Source organism: Scyliorhinus canicula, chromosome 12, assembly GCF_902713615.1.
Source record: "Scyliorhinus canicula chromosome 12, sScyCan1.1, whole genome shotgun sequence".
NCBI lineage: Eukaryota > Metazoa > Chordata > Chondrichthyes > Carcharhiniformes > Scyliorhinidae > Scyliorhinus > Scyliorhinus canicula.
Window position 1 is genome coordinate 7,292,554 of NC_052157.1, and position 17,903 is coordinate 7,310,456.

The 17,903-nt window shown below is 49.6% G+C and overlaps 1 long non-coding RNA gene across 2 annotated transcripts in view; it reads right to left on the reverse strand.

The window, feature by feature from the left end:
- LOC119974780 overlaps window positions 1-14,744 on the reverse strand; it is an 82,378-nt gene extending 67,634 nt beyond the window's left edge. For both annotated transcript variants that reach the window (XR_005462572.1, XR_005462573.1), the window contains exons 1-2: window positions 14,294-14,744; window positions 13,384-13,531 (exon numbers count right to left, since the gene is read on the reverse strand). This is a non-coding gene — a long non-coding RNA (uncharacterized LOC119974780). The remainder of the gene's footprint in view (window positions 1-13,383; window positions 13,532-14,293) is intronic.
- Between the last annotated feature and the right edge of the window lie 3,159 nt (window positions 14,745-17,903).

The following is a 17,903-nucleotide window of genomic DNA, read 5'->3' on the forward strand; positions in this document are numbered from 1 at the left end:
CTGCTTGGCAGGCCACTCGTCGTTGAGAGCCAAGGCCAAGAAGAACGATTCTCTCTTGGGGGATCCTTCTTATACCCAAAGGGGGCTTCGCGTGCTTTTGGGCGGTCCTTGAACTTGGTCCCAATTAATTGGACCGTATCCTGATCATTGGTATTGATTTCCTCCAATAAAGGGGTGGCTGCCCTGATTGCTGGGCGGGGCCTAGGTGGCCGTTGGCCTGCTTTGTTCTAGTCTCCTCTGGTGCCGGGGTGTCTGCTTTAGTATCGTTTACCTAAAATGTTTCTCTTTTGTCCCCGGAGATGGCTCATTAGTATGGTAATGGCTTTGCAGTATCGGTCTTGTCTGGGAGCTATAGCTCCAATCAACAGACAAACCTTGCACCTGCTTGCTTTCTCAGCATTGTCCGTTTTCCCTGCATTCTTTGCAAAGTGTCCATTTTGTAATCGGGACGTGGCCACCCCAGGTGGCTACAAGATGAGGGTAGTGTTGGGGATGTTGTGTATTTGGACTTTCAGAAAGCTTTTGATACAGTGCCACGTGGCAGGTTGGTGAGCAAAATAGGAATGTTTGTGATTGATGGCAGCATGGATTAGTAGTTGACTAAGAGATAGGAAACAGAGGATAAGTATAGATGTGCATTTCTCAGACTGGAGACGAGTTGAAAGTGATGTTTCCCAGGGCTCAGTGTTGGGATCCTTGCTTTTAATGATTTATGTAAAAGATTTCATGGTGGGTGTTGGAGGCAAAATCTCTAAATTTGCAGATGACACTCAGCGAAGGAGAATAGTGATTTGTGAGGATGTTCAGAAGGACATTGACAAGTTTGCCAAATGGGTAGACACCGGAATTGAATTGAATTTGATTTATTGTCATGTGTACTGAGGCACAGTGAAAAGTATTGTTCTGCGTGCAGCCCAGACAAATCGTTCTATACATGAAAAAACATAGAACATGCATAAATACACAATGTAAATACATAGGCACAGGCATTGGGTGAAGCATACGGAGTGTAGTGCTACTCAGTAGAGAAGATGTGTGAAGAGATTGGTTCAGTCCATAAGAGGGTCATTCAGGAGTCTGGTAACAGCGGGGAAGAAGCTGTTTTTGAATCTGTTAGTGCGTGTTCTCAGACTTTTGCATCTCCTGCCTGATGGAAATGAAATAAAAATTGCTTGTCACAAGTAGGCTTCAAATGAAGTTACTGTGAAAAGCCCCTAGTCGCCACATTCCGGCGCCTGTTCGGGAAGAAATTGGAAAAGAGAATACCCTGGGTGGGAGGGGTCTTTGATTATGCTGCCCGCTTTGCCCAGGCAGCGGGAGGTGTAGATAGAGTCAATGGATAGGAGACAGGTTTGTGTGATGGACTGGGCCGTGTTCACGATTCTCTATAGTTTCTTACGGTCTTGGGCTGAGCAGTTGCCATACCAGGCTGTGATGCAGCCAGATAGGATGCTTGCTATGGTGCACCTGTAAAAATTGGTAAGAGTCAGTGTGGACATGCCTGAGGAAGTAAAGGCGCTGTTGTGCTTTCTTGGTCGTAGCATTGACATGGGTGGACCAGGACATGTGGTGATGTGCATACCTAGGAATTTGAAGCTGTCAATTATCTCCACCTCGGCACCATTGATTCAGACAGGGGTGTGTACGATACTTTGCTTCCTGAAGTCACTGACCAACTCATTACTTTTGCTGATGTTGAGGGAGAGATTGTTGTCGCTACACCACACCACTAGGTTCTCTATCTCCCTCCTGTACTCTAACTCATCGTTATTCGAGACCAACCCACAGCAGTCGCATCGTCAGCAGACTTGGAGATGGAGTTGAAGCCAAATTTTGCCACGCAGTTGTGTGTGTACAGGGAGTAGAGTAGGGGGCTAAGTACACAGCCTTGCGGGACCCCGGTATTGAGGACTATTGTGGAGGAGGTGTTGTTGCTTATCCTTACTGATTGTGGTCTATGGGTAAGGAACTGGAGGATCCAGGTCCTAGGTTTTGGAGTTTTGACATGAGCTTGGCTGGGATTATGGTGTTGAAGGCGGAGCTGTAGTCAATGAATAGGAGTCGGACATAGGAGTCCTTGTTGTCGAGATGCTCCAGGCATGAGTTTAGGGCCAGGCAGATGGGGTCTGCTGAGGACCGGTTGTGGCGGTATGCGAATTGCAGTGGATCAAGGCACTCTGGGAGTATGGAGTTGACGTGTCTCATGACCAACCTCTCGAAGCACTTCATAATGATCGATGTCAAGGCCACCGGATGGTAGTCGTTGAGGCACGTTGCCTGGTTCTTCTTTGGCACCGGTATGATGGTGGTCCTCTTGAAGCAGGTGGAAACTTCAGAACGGAGTATGGAGAGGTTAAAAATATCTGCAAACACACCCGCCAATTGGTCTGCGCAGGATCTGAATGCATGGCCAGGGACCCCATCAGGATCCGTTGCTTTCCGAGGGTTCACTTTCAAGAAGGCCGATCGGAAGCTTTGACCTGTCAGATGAATTTCAATGCAGAGAAATAGAGGTAATGCATTTTGGTAGAAGAAACATGGGAGACAACATCGGCTCAATGAGGGGAATACAGGAGCCGAAGGGCTTCAGGGTTCAAGTGCATAATTCTCTGAAGGTGGCCGGGCAAGTTCAAACAGATGTTAAGGATTATAGGATCCTGGGGTTTATAAATAGAGGCATAGAATATAAAAGCAAGGAAACAATGCTGCACCTCATTGGTCAGATCAAATTTGGAATATTTGTCTTCAGTTCTGGGCACCTTATTTAAGGATGGATGTTGAAGCCCTGGAGAGAGTGCAGAGGAGATTTACTAGAATGATACCAGGAATGATGAATTTCAGATACAAGGAAAGATTGGAGAAATTGGGCTTGTTCTCCTTGGAGCAGAGAGGCTTAAGATGCAACCTTATTGAGGTGTGCAAAATTCTGAACTATTTCGACAGGGTAAAGAAAGATAGGTACACCCGCAGTGCTGTTAGAGAGGGAGCGCCAGGATTTTGATCCAGCGACACTGCAGGAATGGCGATATATTTCCAAGTCGGCTCATCTGTGGCTCGATGGGGAACTTCCAGGGGGTGATGTTCACATGTATCTGCTGCCTTGTTCTTCTAGGTCGCGGGTTTGGAAGGTGCTGTCGAAGTATCCTTGATGCATCTTGTAGATGGCACACACGGCTGCCACTGTTCGTCGGTGGTGGATGGTTTGAATGTCCTGGATGGTGTTGGGCTTCTTCAGTGTTGTTGGAGCTGCACTCATCCAGGCAAGTGGAGAGTATTCCATCCCACTCCTGACTTGTGCCTTGTAGATGGTGGACAGGCTTTGGGGAGTCGGGAGGTGAGTTACTCACTGCAGGATTCCCAGCCTCTGACCTGCTCTTGTAGCCACAGTATTTATATGATTGGTCCAGCTCAGTTTCTGGTCAATGGTAACCCCCAGGATGTTGATAATGGGGGATTCAGTGATGGTAATGATATTGAATGTCAAGGGCGATGGCTTAATTCTATCTGCCTGAGTTCTAAGCTCTGAAATTCCCTTCCTAAATCTTCCTGCCTCTCTCTCTCTCTCTCTCTGCTCCTTAAAAACCTACCTCTTTGACTGAGCTACTGGTATCTACTCTGTAGCTATCTATTCCAGCTACAAACCCCAGCTTCTGGTGACCTGTCCTGATACCTCCTCACACGGTTTGACGGGGGAAAAGAATGGAAATTTGGACAAGACATTTTGGAAGTTTAACAATCGTCACCTCGAGGAATGGAGACGGTTGTGTGAAAAATGAATCAACAGGAATTTATTCAGCGCAATATTTTTTTGTTTCTCTCTTCAATCACAAGGTCATGTAAAATGATTCAGACCAGTGGGTTAGGGTTAATTTGGATAATTACGAAGCACTCATTTACATAATCCTGCAATTTAAAAACCTCTCATTTTTTACAATCAGGTTGAAATTAAATGACACCTTCTCTCTTCATTCCTGCCGTGATTCCAGGTTATAATTACTCTCATGTATTATACACATAATTGCACACACAATCACTCCAAAATATTTATTGACACTAAGTTTAATAGTGTTTATCTAAAGCTTGTAGAGATTCAGTTAGCCAGTATTTTCCCCACTTCCTGCTGAAGTAGGTAGAATAAGGAAAAATAGATCTTCTCTCTGCTGCCTCATCACACTCGAAATTGATTTATGTTGCAGAATGAGTGTCAACAGTTGCAATGACTTTTATAACTCAATCATCAATCACATCCTTTTCTGTGGCCTCTACAAACTTAACTGGAGTCAGTTACAAATACAACAACCCCAGCAGATGTTTGAAATGTTTCCCAGACTTCACAGGGGCAGGTTCATCTGGTCAACTGGTCACCAGGGTAAAAGAAAGTGTCGACAGCCAGTGGGTTGGAGGTGGGGTATCGTCTCTACGAACTAACAGCAAACAGTCTACAGAGTCTACTAGAAAGTATCTCTGAATGACTTACAACTCATGATGAAACTACAGCAAATTCTCCCAATAAGAAAACGAAGTGAAAATCGCTTATTGTCACAAGTAGGCTTCAAATGAAGTTACTGTGAAAAGCCCCTAGTCGCCACATTCCGGCACCTGTTCGGGGAGGCTGGTACGGGAATTGAACCGTCCTGCTGGCCTGCATTGGTCTGCTTTAAAAGCCAGCTCTTTAGCCCTGTGCTAAACCAGCCCCTAAAAAACCTGCACGTCTTTGGACTGTGGGAGGAAACCGGAGCACCCGGAGGAAACCCACGTAGACAACGTGCAGACTCCGCACAGACACCGACCCAGCAGGGAATCGAACCTGGGACCCTGGCGCTGTGAAGCCACAGTGCTAATCACCTGTGCTACCGTGCTGCAGGATAAGAGCGGGATTATCTCCAGCAATGTGCACCCACCTGTCCAGTGGGACGGATTTGTTGTTCAGGGAGGCTGCAGATGCCAACAGCGACCTGCCATGAAAGCCTGGGCCTCTTGACGTAATGGTGATCCCATGTGCGAGGAGAGCCGATTGCCGACTGTAGACCGTGGGGTTTAGAGCTGGACTTTTGAATCTGCCCCTCTGCTCTTAGGGGAAGACAGCTGTTGCTGCTCTTCATCAGAGGTCCAAGGTGGCATTGCAGGATTATCTCCCAGGCTGCATTGAAGCAGCGAAGTGCAGAGGAAATTGAATGACATACAAGGCAGGTTGAAATTCGAACAAGTTGGTAATCACCTGTCTAGTGCAGAAAGCAGTCACTGAGAAGGAGTCACTCACCTGACCATGGCCGAAACTCCACAATTTCACTGTTCAAAGGCTTCCCAGCCTGTCAGTTTCACTGAAGTAGCATTTCCCATTGCGTACTTGCCTCAATGACCCTGGACAAATTCAGTATAGCTCAAGCAAAGGGCCACACGCCTGTTAAATCTAGAATCCTTGGTGAAACAGCAGTTAATTGCTAATCGGACAACTGTGCGAGAGGTCCCCTCTCTCCTTAAAACACACCCGGATGAAACCTGGAAGAAGGCGGAATTATGTTGTAATCCCCAGTCTGACATCACTTTTGGGGGGACTGGTGAGGGTGGGGGGGGGGGGGGGGGGGGGGGGGGGGAAGAAACACCACAGATGCTGTCAGATCTGCTGAGTTGGTCCAGCATTTCCAGCATACAGGGGCTGGTTGAGCTCACTTGGCTAAATCGCTGGCTTTTAAAGCAGACCAAGCAGGCCAGCAGCACGGTTTGATTCCCGTACCAGCCTCCCCGGACAGGCGCTGGAATATGGCGACTAGGGGCTTTTCACAGTAACTTCATTGCAGCCTACTCGTGACAATAAGCAATTATCATTTATTTCCTGTTTTTATTTCAGATTTCCGGAAAGTGCGGTATTTTGCTTTTATCACTTTTCGGGAAAGGCAGGAGGACGGCTTCATCAGAAACCCTTTCTGAGTGGGAGCGCCCTCCCCTGAAGGCCCAGGGACCACTGTGGTGATATGCATAAAGCAAGTCTGTATGCCATGTTATGCACGACCTCCGACCACTAGGTGGCAGTGAAAACCCACCACGTGACCCGGTGGTCCGGGAGTTGGGAGTAGGTCGTGCCAGGGGATAGATGTATTTTGTAGAAGTCTCTTCAATAGTTAATTAGTGTTAGTCGTTTATTATTTTATTGATCTTTGTTATCTTTAACATGCAGTTGTTTAATGATCAATAGTTTAAACTATATATCCTGTAGTTCATCATTCACTTCGGCCAGTCTACAGAACATGACAACCACTCTGCCCCCCCCTCCTCCACCACCAGCCTCCACTTTCCCCCCTAGTGACACCCCCCCCCCCCCCCCCAACCAAGCCTCCCCTACCCTCCCCGTCATGATTTGTTGGCCTGTCGTCTAAAAAGGTACCGGGACTATATTTAAATACCGTCCAGTACACTCGTATCACTCCCTCCAGCCTAACAGTCTTCACTAGACCATGCAGGATGTCAGCAATCCAGGGTGAAAGGGCTGGCAGCCTCAAGGAGAAGTCTGTTCCTTGAGTCAATCACCCTCCCCCTGAGCCCATCATCTGTGAGGCGCCCTGTGCCCCACCTGCCCCTCTGGAGTCTTCATTCATCCCCTTCCAGTAAACAGTGTGGTATCCCTTTGACTCCCTTGTTGGTGAGTTTTTCATGCAGTCTTGTTCGGGTCCAGCTTCCCTCCCCTCGGTCTTCGCTCTGCCTTCCATTGATTATCTTCCGCATCCACATCCTTGCCCCTCTGCCTGTCATTCTGAGCACCCCCTCCCCACCCCCCTTGTACAGGCCTCCTTCCGCATTGCCCCCTTTGTCGTTGCCAGATCACCCTCCCCACACCTGGCTTCACCTCGCCACTCCACCCCCTGTCAAACCTCGGACCCTTTTGTGATGGCTGTCTGAATGCCACAGTACAGCGCTGTCCAGGTAGACACAGGTGTGTGGCACCAGGGAGACCCCTGTGCTCCCCAACCCCACTCGGTGACACAGGAGGTTCAATGGGTCCAGCAGCACAATGCTGTCCGTGAAGACCAGCTTGACATGGAGATGGAGGCAGGAAGCGGTCTGCCCCGGCAGAGTGGGGTGCAGCGCATCAGGAGCGACGCAGCACAGCGACAGTGTTGAACTCGCCCCAAAGTCCCTTGCGAACGGAGGGCCTTCTTGTGCAGGCCACTCGTTATCGATCGAGTTTCAGACAGATGTAATTTCAGGCCGGCGTGATGGAAGATTGGAAGTCTGGCGGGATTCTGGCTGGCAGCCGCTTTGATGAGCGTCCATGAGATGCAAGCGACATTCGTGGAGTCAGTCGTTGGATAGCCGATCCGCCATGGGGAGAATTGCAACGTTTTGGCTCCTGCTGGATTCTCCGCTCCTGCCCAACCCCCAATCCTGCTGCCAGAGAATTCTGATCATCGTCTCGGGCAGCTCTCCGCACCTCCTCCTCCGGCCACTGGAGCGCTGTTGCTGCAAAGGGCTGGCGCGCTGCCAACCAATCAGATTGGGCAGCAGCTCTCCCGGGATTGGAGGGTGGGAGGTTTCCTCCTGAGTGAGGGGCGGACGTCCTGCCCAACGCTAATCAACGCTTGCTTGAGCGGAAATTGGCAATGGAGCCATTGTTGCTGGCGGGTAGTGTTTGCCGTGCCGTAGACCCCAACCCAAAGCAGCACCACTTTCAGGGGCAGAGCCTGGAGATTAATTGAAGAAACACAACACTAGCTACATTTACACAGCATCGATAATGCTGTAAACTGTCTCAAGACGCTTCCGAGGGGTTTTAATCGAGCACCGTTTGACACCGAGCCACATTGGATATTCGATGAGGTGCCCAGAAATTTGGCCAGAGTGATAGTTTTTAGAGTATCTTAAAAGGGGGAGATACGGAGAGGTTTTAAGGAGGGAATTCCAGAGTCCTTGGCAGCTAAGGGCACAGCCGCCAATGGTGATTAATATCAAACATGTGGGGAAGAGGCCAGAAATAGAGAAGCACTAAGACCTCAGCAGCTCACTCGCTGGGTGCAGCAGCTAATCCTTAAACCCGTCCCTGAAAATATACATGTAGACAATCAACCAAAAGATAGTAGGCTTCTCCGTAACCCCCTTGAGATTCCGCTTTAAAAAAAACTGTATGTGCATGTTTTTTTGTACGCCAGCATTTAATTGCTGTTGATTTTGACGTCACGTTGACTCACTGGGCGTGCTGGTTAGCAAGGTTTGTTCAGGGTCACATTGACCTGCCTGGTGTTTAAGAGACAGGAGCCAAGCTCATGCTCGGGAGTAGATCCAATAATCAGATATTTCGGCCAGTCTAGTAGTGTTGATGGTTGCCTGCACTGGGACCAGGACTGAATATGGTTTCACCCAACACTGCAAGCAACATCCGATTGGGTAGAATGTCCATATGTGGTGGAGCTGCCAAAAACAATAATGTTGGTGACTATGTGTCCTTCTCCACAAGGCTGTCTGAACGATATCACGATTCTATCAATCTCTGTTCTTGTTCATCGAGGCTCAACTTTTCCTCCCTCCTATGACTTTAGCACTTGGGTTTACAGTTGTGGTTGGCGTTGGAGTTGGTGCTCGCCTTCATCGAATCATAAAATAGTCATAGCACAGAAGGAGGCCACTCCACCAACAGTGACAATGCTGGTTCTCTGCAAGAGCAACTTAGCTACACCCAACACACCACCACCCTTTCCCTGTAGCCCAGAAAATTATTCATCTTCAGATAATAATCCTATTCCTATCGCTTTTTGGCCTTTTCGCTAACATCAAGCCCGCGATGAGGTCCATGCCTTTTCTTATCAGCTTGCATCGTGTATGAATCCCTGTGGAGACTGTGAGTTGGCTTCAATTTGAATTCAAATTGGTTTTAGGAGCAAGAATTTTTTGAAAATATAAATTTATCGTACCCAATTCTTTTTTTCCCCCATTGAAGGGGCAATTTAGCGTGGCCAATCCACCTAGCCTGCACATCTTTTTGGGTTGTGAGGGTGAGACCCACGCAGACACGGGGAGAATGTGCAAACTCCACACGGACAGTGACCCGGGGCCAATATCGAACCCGGGTCCTCAGCACCGCGAGGCAGCAGTGCTAACCACCATGCCGCCCTTTTTACGAGCGAGAGATGAGATGTATTAAGGGTTTTCTCTGTCTACTTTACCCTTTGTAAAAGATGGGATAACATTTTTAAAAATAAATCCTATTCCCTTTTTCAAGCCTTGATGAAACCTGCCTCCACCACACTCTCAGACAGTGCATTCCTGATCCAAACCACTTCCGGGGGAAAAAAGGTTTCTCCTCACATCGCTGTTACCAATCACCTTGGATTGGTCCTCTGGTCCTCGACCCTTTAGCCAATAGGAGGAGCCTCTCTCTAGCTGGGGGGGGGGGGGGGGGGGGATGCTGCACGTGGCCCCTCCCCACCTCACAAAGGGAGCTTCATCAATTTATTCACAAGTCGTTTTAAAAAGTCATCCAATCGGAGTTTAACCAACAGTATTAGCCAGAGACCTCTGTTTCTCTGTTTCAGCTGGTAAATACTCCTGAACTCACTACGCAACACTCTCTCACTCAATGTGATTTTAAGAGCAGTGTGCACCTTCAGATGATGTTTCCTCAGACTCTAAACGATGCTATTTAATCTGGCAGACCTGATCGTAACGGTGACAATGAGCCAAAGTGAAGAAATTAGTCACATTTACTTGTACTGAATATTTACCACTCATTGTACTTGGTGTTTTTTTTTGCTACCAATACCTAGTTGCTCTCCAATTGCGAGGCAAAGGTGACAAGTACATCCAGCACTTACATAAAAAGCACATTAAAAATTAGTCTAAGCCGTTAGCACACAATAGTTGACCAGATGGCTCTGCACTGAAGTGTTTTCTGAAGCTTAATATTTCACACATGAATGCCTCACACTGATATGTTCATTAAGCACACTCCACAAAGTACTACAGCTCTGCTGTCATCTCATTCTGCACCACTGACTCCAGCACAGCTTTGGCAGATGCATCATGACAACCTTTTCTAGTCATGCCAGTCCTCATCTCCTCACAGTGCTGTCAATGAAAGTCACTTTATGCAATTGTCTTTGTTCACAGAAGCGCGCTGATGCAGCCTGTTCTCTCTCCACAGTGCTTCATTCTGTCGGCAGCTTCCTCGCCCCCCCCCCCCCCCCCACCCCCGCCCTCCCTCAATCCCACCCCCACCCACCCATCACGCAATCAATTCCGGGTTGGCCACTGTGACCGCCCCCCCCCCCCCCCCCTCTCGCCCCTCCGAAGAAGCCCCGAAGTGTCACACGGACTCGAAACGTCGACACTGTTTCTCTTTCCACAGATGGCGCCAGTCCCGCGGAGCTTTTCCAGCATTTCCCCTCTTGTTAATCCCGTCACCGCCTCAAATCGTCGCACTTGGCACTGCTACTGTCCCCCCCCCCCCCCCGCCAGCCCATTTACACCGTTAGAGATGGCAAAGGATGTTCCTATTTCGGGGCCTGTATTTTCTGTACTGACAACCTGCTGAGCAAAAAGATGCTGTGGTTCCACTTCCAATTATTCCAAAGCCATGTCCCTCTGGTTACTGATCCTCCTGCCAGAGCAACCCATTTCTCTCTCCATAGCCCTGAACCACACCATTAAATCCCCTAGGATAACAACCCCTGCTCCCCAGTCTTTCTCTGCACCCTGGAAACCTTTTCTGGTGAATCTCCCGTGCAACTTCTCCCAAGGCCTTCAGATCTTTCCTAAAGTGGGCATGCCCAGAATTTTAAAAATATATTTATTCAAGGTAAGTAGGCATCACTGGCTGGGCAAACATTTGTTGCCCATCCCTAATTGCCCTCGAGAAGGTGGTGGCGAGCTGCCTTCTGGAACCGCTGCAGTCCACGTGGTGTAGGTACACCCACTGTGCTGTCAGGGAGGGAGTTCCAGGGTTTTGACCCAACGACAGGGAAGGAACGGTGATAAGTTTCCAAGTTGGGATGGTGAGTGACTTGGAGGGGAACCTCCAGGCGGTGGGGTTCCCAGGTATCTGCTGCCCTTGTCCTTTGAGATGGTAGCGGTTGTGGGTTGGGATGGTGCTTCCCAAGGAGCCTTAATGAGTTCCTGCAGTGGGGCTGGTTTAGCACACTGGGCTAAATCGCTGGCTTTTAAAGCAGACCAAGCAGGCCAGCAGCACGGTTCGATTCCCGTACCAGCCTCCCCGGACAGGCGCCGGAATGTGGCGACTAGGGGCTTTTCACAGTAACTTCATTGAAGCCTACTCGTGACAATAAGCGATTTTCATTTTTTTTCATTTCAGTGCATCCTGTAGAATCAGTCACGATGTGTTAGTTGGATCAAAACCAGTGTTTTATAAAAGTTCAACATGATAACACTGATAGTCTTTGAAGCAGGAAATCTCCTTCAGCTCCAATCACCTTTACAACTTGATCTCCTCTGCTTAAATCAGCAGAATCAAATTTAGCAAAAAAGTTAAAATAATTTTGTTCTCCAGATCACACCCAAAACTTTCGGTTTTAATTTTCCTCTTTTTAAGATCACTTTTTTTTGTCTTAATTGATCCACCCAATTTTTTTTCTACTTTCTTTTGAAACCCATTTTGTTTTTCTCACTCACTGATGACTTCCACCTATGTTTCTTTTCTGAAGGCGTTGTCTCCGTGCTGGAGAATCCGTGTCCTCACACAGTGAGCAGGGAACCATGTGAAGATACAGTGAAGATCAGCCTGGTGTCTGCTGCCTCTCTTTCACCAGCCTTTGATAGGTCCCACTGTAAAATTCCCCTTTGTATATTCGCAGGGCAATTTTACCCGTAGAAACGGGTGGAAGGCATGTTTTGTTCGAGCTCAGGAAGTTGATCCCTTACACTGGAATCCCTGTTTATGACTGGGATAAACAGTCATCCCAGTTTATTCCTGGAAAACCAAGCACCCCAAGGTCAGATTCCTCCCAGTCCCTTCCCCACACCCAGGCTGGTAGCTTTGAACTGCTGCCTGCACTACCGGCTTCAGGTACACGGGGAGGGATTGTCTGATCCTGAGGCCAAGTGTTGACCCCGTCGGAAATGACCTCAGGATCGTCAGCACGGCCTCAGGATCAGCAATTCTGGAACCTACAGGGGAACCAGCAAGGCACGATCCCGGCGTCAACTGGGTGCCGGGGGGGTCCGCGCATACGCAGTGGCTCCCTTCTCCGCGCCGGCCCCGACGCAACATGGCGTAGGGCTAAAGGGGCCGGCGCTGAAGAAAGGAGGCCCCCAGCCCAAGAGGCCGGCCCACCGATCGGTGGGCGGCGATCGCGGGCCAGGCCACAACGGAGGCCCCCCCCCCCCCCCCCCCGGGACGATCCCTCCCTCCCCCCACACAGGCTGTCCCCGGACGCTTCCACGCCGAGATCCCGCTGGCTGAGAGCAGATTAGAACGGTGGGACTCGGGTGTTTTGCTATAGCCGCTCGGCACATCCCGGGCCGAGAATCGGCGGGGGGGGGGGGGGCTCTGCGGAGAAACGCGTCTCGGTGTCGGGGTGGCGCCATTCGCGCCGGTCACGGAGATTCTCTGGCCTGGCCCCCGGGCTGAGAGAATCCCACCCACAGGCTCTGGATATCTGTCTCCCTTCGGCTCAATCCCCGTCCCTAACTGATTTAGCACCTTGATTATTTAACCACTTGCTGTTAGCTCCATCTACTGACAGTACGTGAGCCGGACACAGAGACCAAAAAGGCTCCAATCTGACTCAAGCCCCATGCCTTTGCAAGTACCACAGGCCTGGTTTACGGTATTCTGAGAGAGAGCGAGAGAGAGGTGGAGATGATTCTGTACAAGAGACATGCACTGTGTAGCATGCATCATCGTTCAACAATGACTGCAATTTAGAAGTATTTTATTGGTTGCAAAGCACTGCGCGGCTTGCTGACGTTGTGAAAGGCGTTATATAAATGCAAGTTCTGTCTTTTATCAGGGCCAGAGGGATTGACTGGACTCGACTTCACCAGCTAGGGGAGCTGGAGAGGAAAATCACGGATTTCATTTTCCCTAAAATTGGCCAGGCTTCTGTCACCCACTGATTAGGACCACCCCCCCCCCCCCCCCCCCCCCACCCAGGAGAATAGGGGCAACAAGGCCCCTGCTAAGCGGAGACAGAGGAGGGATTGCGGAAACCTCCTCACTCCCTCCTGTCTGCCCGACCAAGGCCGACAAAACTGGTGAATCATTCCACCTTTCGGGATTCCTCTCCGGTGTATTCCTGCTCTCCCGAGGGAGTGTACTCATTGTGGAGGCTGGAATCCAGCACCATCCCTGTCACCCACTCCCCCAGAACCCAAACCATGCATGGTCAGTGAACTCGGCCAAGGAAAGTGTGTTAGGTCGTGGCAAGGACAGAATCTTACCTTTCCATCGATTCCCTTCCTATCGTGATGTATTTATAAAGCACCTTTCGTAACCATCAGACATCCAAAAGCAGTTTACAACCAATGATGTGTAGTCACGATTGTAGTACAGGAAATAGGAATTTGATAATGATCGGATCATCTGTTTCTGCAATATTGATTGAAGTATAAATATCAGTCAGGTCACTGGGGATTAATTCCCTCCTCCTCTTTGAAATATGATCATTTGATCTTTTCCATCCACCCCAGAGGACAGACGATGGCTCAGTTTAATTTCCCATCTGAAAAACTGCACTTCTGACAGTGCAGCACACCCCCAGTACAGCACTGGGAGTGTCAACCTTGAGTTTGATGCGTGGGTCCAGGAGCGAACTCCAATTCAACTCTATTCACCCAGTCCAAAACCCAACCGTAATGCTCGCCGACTGGTTTTTGCTCTGGGTCTGGCAAAATCAAATTAAATTTCTCTTCCTCCTGTTCCAGTTTCTCCACATCCTCGTCCCTCACTAACCTCCTCCCGTGCCATAATCCTCCCGGATCCCTGTGTTCCTCCAATGGTCACGCCGTTGATTCCTCTGGCACATGCCATCTCGTACCCGCCAAATCAACACACCTCCAATTTAGAGTACCCAATTATTTTTTTCTAATTAGGGGTAATTGAGTGTGGCCAATCCACCTACTCTGCACATCTTTGGCTCGTGGGGGTGAGACCCACGCAGACGCGGGGAGAATGCGCAAACTCCACACGGACAGTGACCCGGGGCCGGGATCGAACCCGGGTCCTCAGCGCCGCGAGGCAGCAGTGCTAACCACCGCGCCACCGTGCCGCCCTGCACCCTATCGTTTCACTGGGACAGTTGATGTTCAACCTGGCTCAGAAGGGAACCTCCTTTAGCAGATTCATGCTTACCTTGTGAGTTCCCGGTTGATTATGTGACACATTTGTAGAAAGCTCGCTGGAATAAAAGTAAAAACCACACCGGCGGAAATCCTGCTGCCAACAAAGCTGTCGAATCCTCGGGTAAATTTGTCAGGCCTGACCCCTTAACCCCACTCACGTATGTCCTCCTCTTGTTACCTTAACACATTTGTTCTCTTAGCGATTTTAGCAGGCGATTAAGATTAACCAGTTAAAATAAATGGATTAGTTGTGCCTGGCAGAAATTTAAATCGAGAAATTCAGGTTGAAGCACATACACACAATATAATCCCATGCCCAGTGAACGAAAATTAAATCCTGCAGGAGTATTTTAACATGGCATTTCAAACAATAGCAAATCCCAGTTTACCTCCAATTGGAAAAGGTCAGGGAGGAAGTGTATTGTTTTGCGCTAATGGTACCTGCTTCCAGCTTGGCTGTTTTCCAATTGCGTATAAACAAGATTTGTCATATGACCACTTGGGAGCTTGTTGTCTCAGCTGCTGTTTACCTAACAGCCCATCTGCCTCTCACCAAAGGAAGTTAATTAACCACATGCCCAAATTTATTATTCAGGATCAATTGAGTTTAGCCAAGACAATGAGCATCTACTTGTCCAGCAGGATAATCCCAACGTGGCTGACGGGGCTAACGATCCAAGGAAGCACTGGAGCGTGGCTTGCTCGTCTCAGGCAGATCTCGTCAAGGTTGTAATCATCGTGTTTTTTTTCTCTCGCAGTGTTACCTCATTAATGGAGACAGCTTGAGCAAAACATTGGACACTTGGTGGAGCAATTGGAATAGAGCGATGTAGAGAAAGGATCGGTGCCCGCCTGTCTCTCCTGCCCTGCGTGGTACTCCTCTCAATCTCGCCAGCTGACTCGTTATTTTGAATGCTGTGCCTGTCCTGGGGCGGCACAGCGGTTAGCACTGCTGCCTCACAGCGCCGGGGATCCGATTTCGATTCCGAGCCGTCCTGCCATCGGACTTTGTAAAATTTAAAGCTCGACGAGGAGAGCTGCATGGTAGAAAAAGAATTTGTTCCCGAGCTACAATATTCCCTTAGCCCCAGAGAGAGACAGACACCTCACACAAATTATAGAACATATGCCGGTGTCCCTCTGCTCTGCGCCCTCACCTTCACAAGTGACCAGTCGGCACGTGGAGCGTCGCGGTTCACTTCACCATCCTGTGTTTCCAGGCCAACGTTGGTCTGTCGATTGCTTCATAGCTTTCTTGTGTCAACCTCGGCAGGCTAGTAACTGTACTGCCGGCATTGTCTCAGTGAATCCGGCTGGATTAAATTGTGACAGCACAAAAACTCTCTGCTGGCTAAAGGCAGCACCAACCACCTGCATTTATGCCGCACCGCTAAAGTAGCAAAATAATGGGCGCGATTCTCCGCTCCCCACGCCGGGTGGGAGAATCGCGGGGGAGGGCCGGGCGACTTACTACACGCACCCCCCCCCCCCCCCCCCGGCGCCACCCACGATTCTCCCACCCCCCCGCTCGGAAGAATCGCCGTTTTTCACGGCGACCGCCGATTCTCCGGCCCAGATGGGCCGAGAGGCCTGCCGTTCCCGACCGGTTCACGACGGCGGCAACCAGACCTGGTCCCTGCCGTCGTGAACATGGCCGCCAAATGCTAGTTTGAAGCTTGTGGGGGGCGGAGAGGGGAGTGAACATCACGGCCATGCTCGGGAGGGGACTGGCCCGCGGAAGCGGAGAATTCCGCCCATTATGTGTCCGGTGACTTCACAGCAGTGTGATCAGACAGAACTTGACATCATAGTATCCCAACACTGCAGAAGAAGGCCATTCAGCCCATCGAGTCTGCACGGCCCCACGCAAGAGTGCTCTACCCAAGTCTACTCCCACCCCGCCCTCCCTCCCTAGCACCTTCCTTTCCCCTCTCACGCCAGCCCCTCCTTCCTTTCCCTTCTGTTGGTACAGAGGCGAGGGTATCAGGCCTCTCCAGCGCAAAGTTTAGTGCTTTGTTTTTTTATACAACTGCGTTGTGAACTGGTTCAATAATCAGAATATTCTACCCCCCCCCCCCCCTCCCCATACGTTGGTACTCAGGGGAGGGTACCCTTTTTCTCCAACACAAAATTAGTGTTTGTACTGTTTGGCCTTGTCTATATTTTTTACTGTTTTAACAAAAAGGTATGGTCACTCCACCTAACCTGCACCTCTTTGGACTGTGGGGAGAAACCGGAGCACCCGGAGGAAACCCAGGCGTAAGGAGAATTTAGGCCGGGGGAGGTGACCAAGAGCTGGATAAATGCTATGAAGTGTCTTAAAGCGGGAGGGAAAAGTGCACAGGCTCGGGGAGGGATTGCAGAGTGGTTAAGCAGCCCACTGACACTTGTCGTCTGGGCTCACACACGGCTAATGGTTCCAAGCCAGCTGCCGTATTTGCCTCTACAGAGAGTGATTGCTCTTCAAAAAGGAATTCACTGCTTGCAAAGCACTTTGGAAATAGCAAGTCCTATAAAAAAAAAATGCAACTTCTCTTATCCTTTAATTCAATCCAGGGTTTGCAGTGGCAAAGCCAGAAAGGATTTAGAGCTCTGGATTTAAATCCACAGCGGCCTTTTATTAACTCAATAAACGCCCGCCACAATTCAGCAATCAAGGCAAGTGAAACATTCCACAACTGTAAAAAAACACCAGACTTGCCGCATTTTCTCTCTAGGTTTTACTAACAAACTCCCTTAAAAAGGTTAACGTTCTCACGCACGCACCATGCGAATGGGTATCGAGGTCACAGGTCCCAAAGGGAGTTTCAGATCTGCTCATCAGAAATGCAATTAGCCACATCTGGATTCCCAATTAACCACATGTGACTAGTGGTTAGTACATTAGACAACACTTAACTAGATAAAGTGGGCACTTGGCATGAAAGCACAATATGGCGGAGTGGGGCGGGGTGGGGGGGGAGGCTTGATAGGCACACAAGGAAGAAAGTTACGTTTTAAGGGCAGCACAGTGGTTTGCACTGCTTCCCCGCAGCGTCAGGGACCTGGGTTCGATTCCGATCTTGGGGGACTGTCTGTGTGGAGTTTGCACGTTCTCCCCTTGGAAAGGGTCCAGAGGAGGATCACAAGAATGATCCCTGGAATGAAGAGCTTGTCGTATGAGGAATGGTTGAGGACTCTGGGTCTGTACTCGTTGGAGTTTAGAAGGGTGAGGGGGGATCTTATCGAAACTGCGAAGCCTGGTAGAAGACGAAATAGCTTATTGTCACAAGTAAGCTTTAATGAAATTACTGTGAAAAGCCCCTAGTCACCACATTCTGGCGCCTGTTCGGGGTGGCCTGTACAGGAATTGAACCCGCAATGCTGGTCTTGTTCTGCATTACAAGACAGCTGTTTAGCCTAATTCTGCTATGTCTTATGGTCTCGCCGTGTCTGCGTGGGTTTCCTCTGGGTTCTCCGGTTTCCTCCCACAGTCCAAAGATGTGCAAATTAGGTGAGGTTACGGGGCACTATCAGAGGGTTAGTGCAGACTCAATGGGCCGATTGGCATCCTTCTGCACTGTAGGAATTCCATCCATGTCTTTGTTACTTTAGACTTGACTCTTTCTGGCTGGTGTCCC